The following is a 7764-nucleotide window of genomic DNA, read 5'->3' on the forward strand; positions in this document are numbered from 1 at the left end:
TATTCTTCTTCTTAGCAACTGTCAAGAAAACTACCTAGTATGACTTTAAGACTGGCTTCACTTAGTAGCTGCTGCTACATGCCAATCAGAGTTCATTGGCTCCCTCAAGTACCCAAAGTGCCAATGAACTTTCTTTTATAAACATCTGTATAGATTTCTCTGTTCCAATAAAATCTCTGACCTTTCCCTTGTTCTCCATGCATACCAGAGGCCATGCTGGTCTGATTATGTGTCCTGGGTGCATCTTATTCTTTGTTCCCAAACAAGTTCTTTGCTCCTTTATTGGAAGTTCTCATTATTCCTGTTTATCTCTGACAGGCTCTAGGCTCCAGGGTCTGTATAGGGATGCTTCCAGACAAGTTTCTCTCAACAGATTGCACGGTCTCTTGCAGCAGTCCGGCTGCAGCAAAATAGTGTGTGGGGGGGGGGGTGACAAGCAACTTGTGTACATTGATACAGCAGGAGTGGAAGCCATTTATTGTAGGACAACAGAGGTATTTATACATTTTGCACAGCTTATCTTAATTAGCATAAACTAGATACATCAGTCAACCAATAAGGAATCTCCACACTTAATGGCTCCCTGGCCTTACTTCACAAACCACTCCCTCTGGCAAAATGCCAGGCGCCATCCTGACTTGTTTACAGACTCTAACAGTCTCTGTCATTGAGGTAGTGGTACTGGCTACAGAAGTTACAGAATATTCCAGTTGAGGTGTCTTACTCTCTTTCCCAAAAGCCCATAAGTCTTCCTGACTCTTCAAACATTGATAAACCATGAAAGCGATTCGTGTGCAGAAGTGTCGAGGGTTTGCAATCAGATGCCTGTTTATCCACTCAGCTGCTACTTGTTGAGGGCCTGTTAAGGGACGGGCACCATGTTCCTCACACATGGGTTATGAGTTCTGTCCTAAGGAGGCTGGTGTGGGGATCAGAGAACTCAATGTTGATTGTAGGAGAGTGGGATATGATGCCACTCAGAGTACAGGGACTTTCCAAATGCATAAACTGCATTTGGACACTTAATATAAACGGGATAGAGGTGGAAGGAGGTGGGGAAGACTTCATGGAAGAAAATACAACCAAACTGAGCCATGAAAGAGATGCAGAACTTAGCAGGGCAAGAAAGTAGGCTGTGGAGGGGTGGAATAGATGCTGTGGCAAGAAGCCACGGAGTACAGCTAAGTGGATGCCCAGTTCAGGTGAGTGGAGGTCGTTAGGAAGGGATGTGCTCAAGTCTCCCAACTTTTCATTGTCTGGAGATGACCACAGGCCCTTAGGCATCCTCACCTGCAGTCAGATAGATTTGACAGTTGGTAAGTGCCAAGTGTTTCATGCTTTCCTTTAAAAAGACCATGCATTACCAGAGCACTGCAGATGGCATCTGAATTTACAACTTGTGGTTGACAGGGCCCTGAGCTGGGCTGCTGAGGTTCTGCTATGGCAGATGGAGCTAGAAGGGACCCCGTGCCCTACCCTGTCCTGGGCAGCAACTTTCGTCTCTTTGCTCTGCATCTGCCACTGTGTCAGCTGGTCTCCTCCTCGGGGCTGTTCCTGTGCTGTGTACAGGCCTGGCCAACAGCAGTGTGAGGTTTAATTTCACGCCAGGTTGAAGGGTACCAGGGTCCCCAGATTAAACATTGTTTCAGGGTTTATCTGTGAGGGTTTTCCAGATGGGATTAGCATTTGAATCAGTGGCCTCAATAAACTAGATCGCCCTCCCCCAACCCCCGCTGTTGCTGTTCCGGGCTTCATCCAGTCTCTGGGGAGCCTGAATAGAATAAAAGCCTGCCCCTCTCTATGCCCTCACCCACCTCGTCTCCATCCCTTCCTGCCTCTCTTCCCCGGTTCTCAGGCCTTCCCACAGGAACTCAGCTATGTCACCTGCCTTCTTAGTCCCAGCTTGCAGAGGGCAAATCCTGGACCTTCTCACTCCCCCATACCCGTGAGAACCAGTTCTTTATAGGACATCTCTCCCCATCTCCGTCTCTCAACAGATGATAGATATTGGTTCTGTTTCTTTGGCAGGTTCTAATACAAAAGAGTACTTCATTTATGACAAAATAAAATTACCGTTTCTCAGGCATTTATATTTGGCTGGCATTTGTACAAGCACTTTACATGTACTAAGTCAGGCAATCCTCACAGCACATTTATGAGGCAAGGTTCAATTATGTTCTCCATGTTAAAGAGGAGGGCACCTAACACAAGGGTGAAGAGTCACTTGCCTGGGAGACTGTGAAGTGGCAGAGCCTCTGGCTGAGCCCAGCAGCCTGAATTGGATTGGACCCAGGGGCTGCCCTCATCCTCTAAGTGCTTCTCGGTATCACCCTGGGGGTTCATTTCCTCCTTTCTCTTATGTTGACAAGGCCAAAGTGGAGACTCAGAATCCCATTCGTTCAACCAGAATGTTGTTGTGGGCAGAAATGGAGTGACTGGTGTCCAGTCAGGTGACAAGGGGAAATCTCCATTCCTTTGTTCTTTTCCTGTCTGGTTGATGACAATCTAAAACATACCAATTCACTTTTCTTTCAGTGTATGGATCTGAATTTTGAGGAATTCCAGGAAAAAAAAAGGAGAGGACAGGCCAATTTTGAATATTAATGATCATAAAACAGATTCACCATATATTTAGCCTATGAAACCTGGTAGTAGATTAAATTTTCTTTTCTTTCTTTCTTTTTCTTTTTCTTTTTTTTTTTTTTTTTTTTTTTTGGTGTTGAGGATTGAACCCAGGGGTGCTCTGCCATTGAGTTACATCCTACACCCACAGCCCTTTTTATTTTTAGATAGGGTCTCACTAACTTGCTTAGGACCTGCTAGGATGCTGAGGCTGCTTTCAAATTTGCAATCCTCCTGCTTTGGCCTCCTGGTTAAATTTCCTTTGGAAAAGGGAAGAGTGAAGAGAAATTCCAGTCCCTTGAGGTTTTTGATTAATTGGGGCTTTGCAATAAGTTCAAAATAGGAACAATGAATATGCATGTTTGTAATTGTAGCTATTAATGTTCAAGATGAGCAAGTTGGATGTCAGAAATTTGAATTTGGGGGATATTTCTGGAGACTTCACTAAATATGAGCTGCATATTTAAAGCATGCCCCTTGGGTCCTGTTCCTGATAGCTATCAGAAAAGGCACATACTTCCAGGGGCAGGATCCTATATACTTATTTGGCAGAAAGCTGCTCTCCCTTTAATAGACGGTTAGAAATCCTGCTACAAAGTTGTTTTTCTTTTTGTTTCAGATAAGGCTCCTTGGAGAAACTCATGAGGACTAAACTCTATGCTCAGGAATGTTCCCCCTCCCCTTCTTTCATGTGGGCTTACGATCTTGAACTGAGTTTGCCCACCTTTTTGTGAGGCAAACCTCTATATGAGACGAGGAATCTTACCTATATGAATATCTAGAGGTTTCCCCAATGAAAGTCCCTCACTTTCTTTGTGCGGAGAAAGCACTACTTTGCAAATTATCTCGAACCCTCTACTTACTTGCTGCAAATAATGCGCCCCTCCAAGCTTTTATCTCCTTTTTGGCTTATGGGCTTTTCACTCATGGCTCTTGGCCATATTCTGAAATTGGTGTAAAATTAGTGGATTGTCAAACTCTTTTGACTTGCAATTTGTTCCTGCCATATCTCAAATTCTTGCACAGCTTGGTAATGGAATAGTAGGAAGATGTGCTCTATAGTGGCTACACCTGAGACCCAACCTGTGAGCCATCCCCGGGGGGCAGGCCAACTCACAGCTGACCTCTATGCATCAATTAAAAGCACTTGTCTGGACTTGGGCTAGATGTGCACAGGACATGGTTCAAAATCACGGTGCCAAAGGAATGAAGTAAAATAGAATGACATCTATAATACATTGTGAATTATTGCCGCAGTCCGGCTGGCTGCAGCAAAATAACCAGGGGGTGACGAATAACTTGTGTAGGTTGATACAGCAGGAGAGGGAGCCGTTTATTGCAGGACAGGAGCAGTATTTATACATTCCACACAGCTTATCTAATTAGCATAAACTAGATACATCAGTCAACCAATAAGGAATCTCCACACTTAATGGCTCGCTTTTGTTACTTCTCAAACCACTCCCTCTGGCATTTTGCCAGGCACCATCCAGACTTGTTTACCAACTCTAACATTCCCCTGGCAAAATGCCAGGTGTTATTTTGACTTGTTTACAGACTCTAACAAATTATGAAAATTAAAAATGCATGTATCCTCTAATCTGGCTCTCCGATTGCAGAAGTTTGGTCATTGCTAAACTTTTTGTTGCCAGATGTATTTGATGGCTTGACAAGCTTTGAGTCTTCCTTTGACATCACTAATCTTTCTGAAACTGCTGAAGACATTACAGCCAAAGAAAGAGAACAGAATGTATTGCATATGCTGCACCAGATTCTCACCCCTTTCTTATTAAGACTAAAATTTGATGTTGCTCTTGAAGTTCCTCTTAAACAAGAAGTAATTGTTTATGCACCGATTTTGAAGAAACAAGAAGTCTTTTACACAGCAATGGTGAATCGCACAATTGCGAATATGTTTGGAGCCAGTGAGAAAGAAACAGTTGAGCTAAGTCCTACTAGATGACCCAAACGGCAAATTAGAAAATCAATAAATTACAGCACAATAGATAATTTTCCTAATGAATTGGAAAAACTGATCAGTCAAATGCAGCCAGAGGTGGACAGAGAAAGAAGCGTGGTGGAAGTGAATATCCCTATAGAATCTAAAGTTAATCTGAAGCTGCAGAATATAGTAATCATCCATATCTGACTGAATATCCTATAGATCCTGTTACACAAGAGTTTAAGATTGATGAAGAATTAGTAACAAATTCTGGGAAATTCTTAATGATGAATAGAATGTGCCAGAACTAAAAAAAAAAAAAAAAAAAAAAAAAAAAAAAAGTCACAAGGTGCTGCTTTTTTCACAAATGACAAGAATGTTGGACATTTGGATGGATTACTGCCAACTTAGAAATTTCAACTTTAGCAGGTTGATGGGTCCATGTCTTATTCTGAGAGAGGGGGAAATTTGCACAATTTCAACACAGATCCAGATGTGGTTAGCTTCTTGGTGGGTACACCAGCTGGTGGCCTGGACATTAATCTGACTGCAGCAGGTACAGTTATCATTTATGATAGTGATTGGAAACCCCAGTCTGATCTTCAGGCCCAGGATTGATGTCATAGAATTGGTTAGAAAAAGCCAGTTGTTGCATATCGCTTTTTACAGCAAATACTATTGATCAGAAAATTGTGGAAAGAGCAGCTGCTAAAAGAAAACTGGAAAAGTTGATCGTTCACAAAAAACATTTCAAAGGTAGTCAATCTGAATTAAATCAATCTAAGAACTTCTTAGATCCCAAGGAATTAAAGGAGTTATTAAAATCTAGAGATTATGAAAGGGAAGTCAAAGGATCAAGAGAAAAGATAATTAGTGATAAAGATCTTGAGTTGTTGTTAGATCCAAGTGATCTCATTAATCAAATGAAGGCCTCAGGACCGATTAAAGAGAAGACAGGGATGTTCAAGATACTAGAAAATTCTGAAGATTCCAGTCCTAAATGTTGTAAATGAAAGCTAAAGAATGACTTTTAAAAGTTCTTGTTTACAGCTAGTAATTTACTTATTGGTTAGGAAATTCAAATTGTCTACTATTTTTTCTTCATTATATCATTTTACATAATGTAACTAGCATCATTGCATAGTTAATAGATAATAATTTTCTGAGCTTTTCTAAGAGGGAAATGCATATTAAGTTTAAATTTTCAGTTAATATTTGAGACTGGTTAGTACTCTTGAGTGTGGTCTGATGTGTACTCAACCATTGCCAGATTTATTGATTCTTCCTGTGAAGTTTAGTAAACATCTCTTTCCCCCCTTTCTTTTAGCAACATGGTTCATAGGTTTCGGGTACTTCAGTTATGGAGTAGGCTTTGATGGGGGGGGGATTATTCTTTCTGTTCTTTAAGTAACAAATTGTTTGATTTTAGAGTCTATAAGTAGTTGGTCAAATAAATGTTCATTATAAGAAATAAAAAAAAGTGCTCGTATCCAAACCAATTAATACATCTTCTGCAAAAGCTTTGGAAGGAAAGTGATGGCTTTTCCAGTGATCACTCATCGGCCTGGGGAAGTGGGGTGGGTGGGGGGTGACACCCAGAGAGGAAGCTGTAAATAAAGCAAAAGGGCCCCAGGACCGCAGTGATGGTTACAGGCCTGGAACTGAAGAGGAGAGACTAAGGGGAACAAAGATGAGATTAAAACTAGTTGTCGAGCTCTCTTCCAAGCTCAGGGTACTTTAATTCCAGAGCTTGAATAGTTAAAAACAAAGAAACAGACGGGGGAAAAGATTGTAATTCTTTTTTTTAAGTAGAGCAAGTAGGAAAAAGGCAGTTGTCAGGAGTGGGATTCGAACCCACGCCTCCAGGGGAGACTGCGACCTGAACGCAGCGCCTTAGACCGCTCGGCCATCCTGACGCTGCTGCAGCGGCTCCTCGCGACTTACTTCTGTCTCGGCTGAAACGTACTCAATCCGAAAACTCACCTTTCCTCCTTTTCTTAAAATTCTGTAATGCTTCCATTAAAAGCAAAACCGCTATTTCCCAGACCGACCTGAACCGGGCCGGCGCTGCCGAATCGCCCCGGTGCCGCCCGGTACCGCCGCAGGTGGAAGCGCGGCTCGCCGCCCCCGCGGTGCCCGCCGGGCGAGGGTCACAGGACCACGCTGCTTCTCCGGCTGAGAGTGCGGCCGCGGATCCCGCGCTTCCGGGTGTGGACGTTTAAAAGTTTAAAATGCAAACCCGACGCCGCAGAAACGGAGGGCAGTTCTGTGCATCCTGAGCCCGGGCAGGGGGCGCCCGCCACCAGCGCCCACCGCCGCAGGCTCCTAAACACCTTGGGGTCGGCGGCGACCTGCTTCCAGCGCGGTCCGCGTGGGCGGTCAGGACGGCGAGGGTGGAAGGTCGCTGACCGCTGGCCCGGGAGCTGCGCTCCAGCTTCAGACAGCAGGAGATCCACTCACCCGGGGCCGCAGGGGCTTGGCAACCTTCCAGAGTCCCTGCGAGTCCCGAGGACGGAACGCCACGCTCAGTCCCTTAAATGACGCTCGAGTTTCTAGGGGGCTGCTTAGATGCCAATCCTCAGGCCACCCCCCTACCCACCTACCCAACTGACGTTTTGCCCTCTGCGTGGCCCTGAGGCTTGCTGGCTTGAAAACCAGTGACTTACAGCACAGCGCTAATCACGGACATGTGACACTGTCACTGACTAACGGGACGTGAGAGGCCAGCTGCTCCCAGGTCGGGGTCCTGTGATCCCCTAGGACGGCGGCTTTCCCCTGAAGAGGTTTGAAACACCCGCCTTCCCCACCCTAGATCCATCAAATCTAATATCCGGGGAGCACACCTGGCATTTGCATTTCCTAGGGCCCCACACTCCCTCCAGGTGACTGGGATCCAGGTTAGAGGTCATTGCTTTAGGGGTTAGCTTTAGGGAAAGTCTGACTATTTCTCTTAAGAATGAAGGTGAATTCACATTGAAAATAGTATCCAAGCCTACAGTGATGCGGGGCTCCAGTCCGAAATATGTGTAAAATAGGGAGCAGAGCAGTCAAAACAGTTTACAATGGACGTGCAAAACGAGTGTGTGCAGGCACCCACCTGAGGCGTCAGACTGTGAAACCTGGAGATGATCAGAGATGACCACAGCCAAAGGAAGGTCTTCCCTGGAGCCTGAAGAGGCAGAGAGAGGATGGCAGTAGTC

At 44.7% G+C, this 7764-nt stretch overlaps 1 non-coding gene and 1 pseudogene across 1 annotated transcript; one reads left to right on the top strand and one right to left on the bottom strand.

Annotated features, from left to right (window-relative positions):
* The first annotated feature begins 4222 nt into the window (after positions 1 to 4222).
* On the top strand, positions 4223 to 5577 carry LOC124098010 (lymphoid-specific helicase-like; annotated as a pseudogene).
* Positions 5578 to 6397: 820 nt separating this feature from the next.
* On the bottom strand, positions 6398 to 6480 carry Trnal-cag (transfer RNA leucine (anticodon CAG)). The gene has a single exon. It is a non-coding gene; the product is annotated as a tRNA-Leu (tRNA).
* Between the last annotated feature and the right edge of the window lie 1284 nt (positions 6481 to 7764).

Source organism: Marmota monax, unplaced genomic scaffold, assembly GCF_021218885.2.
Source record: "Marmota monax isolate L192 unplaced genomic scaffold, Marmota_monax_Labrador192_F-V1.1 WCK01_AAM20220418_F8-fsc02891, whole genome shotgun sequence".
Taxonomy (NCBI): Eukaryota; Metazoa; Chordata; class Mammalia; order Rodentia; family Sciuridae; genus Marmota; species Marmota monax.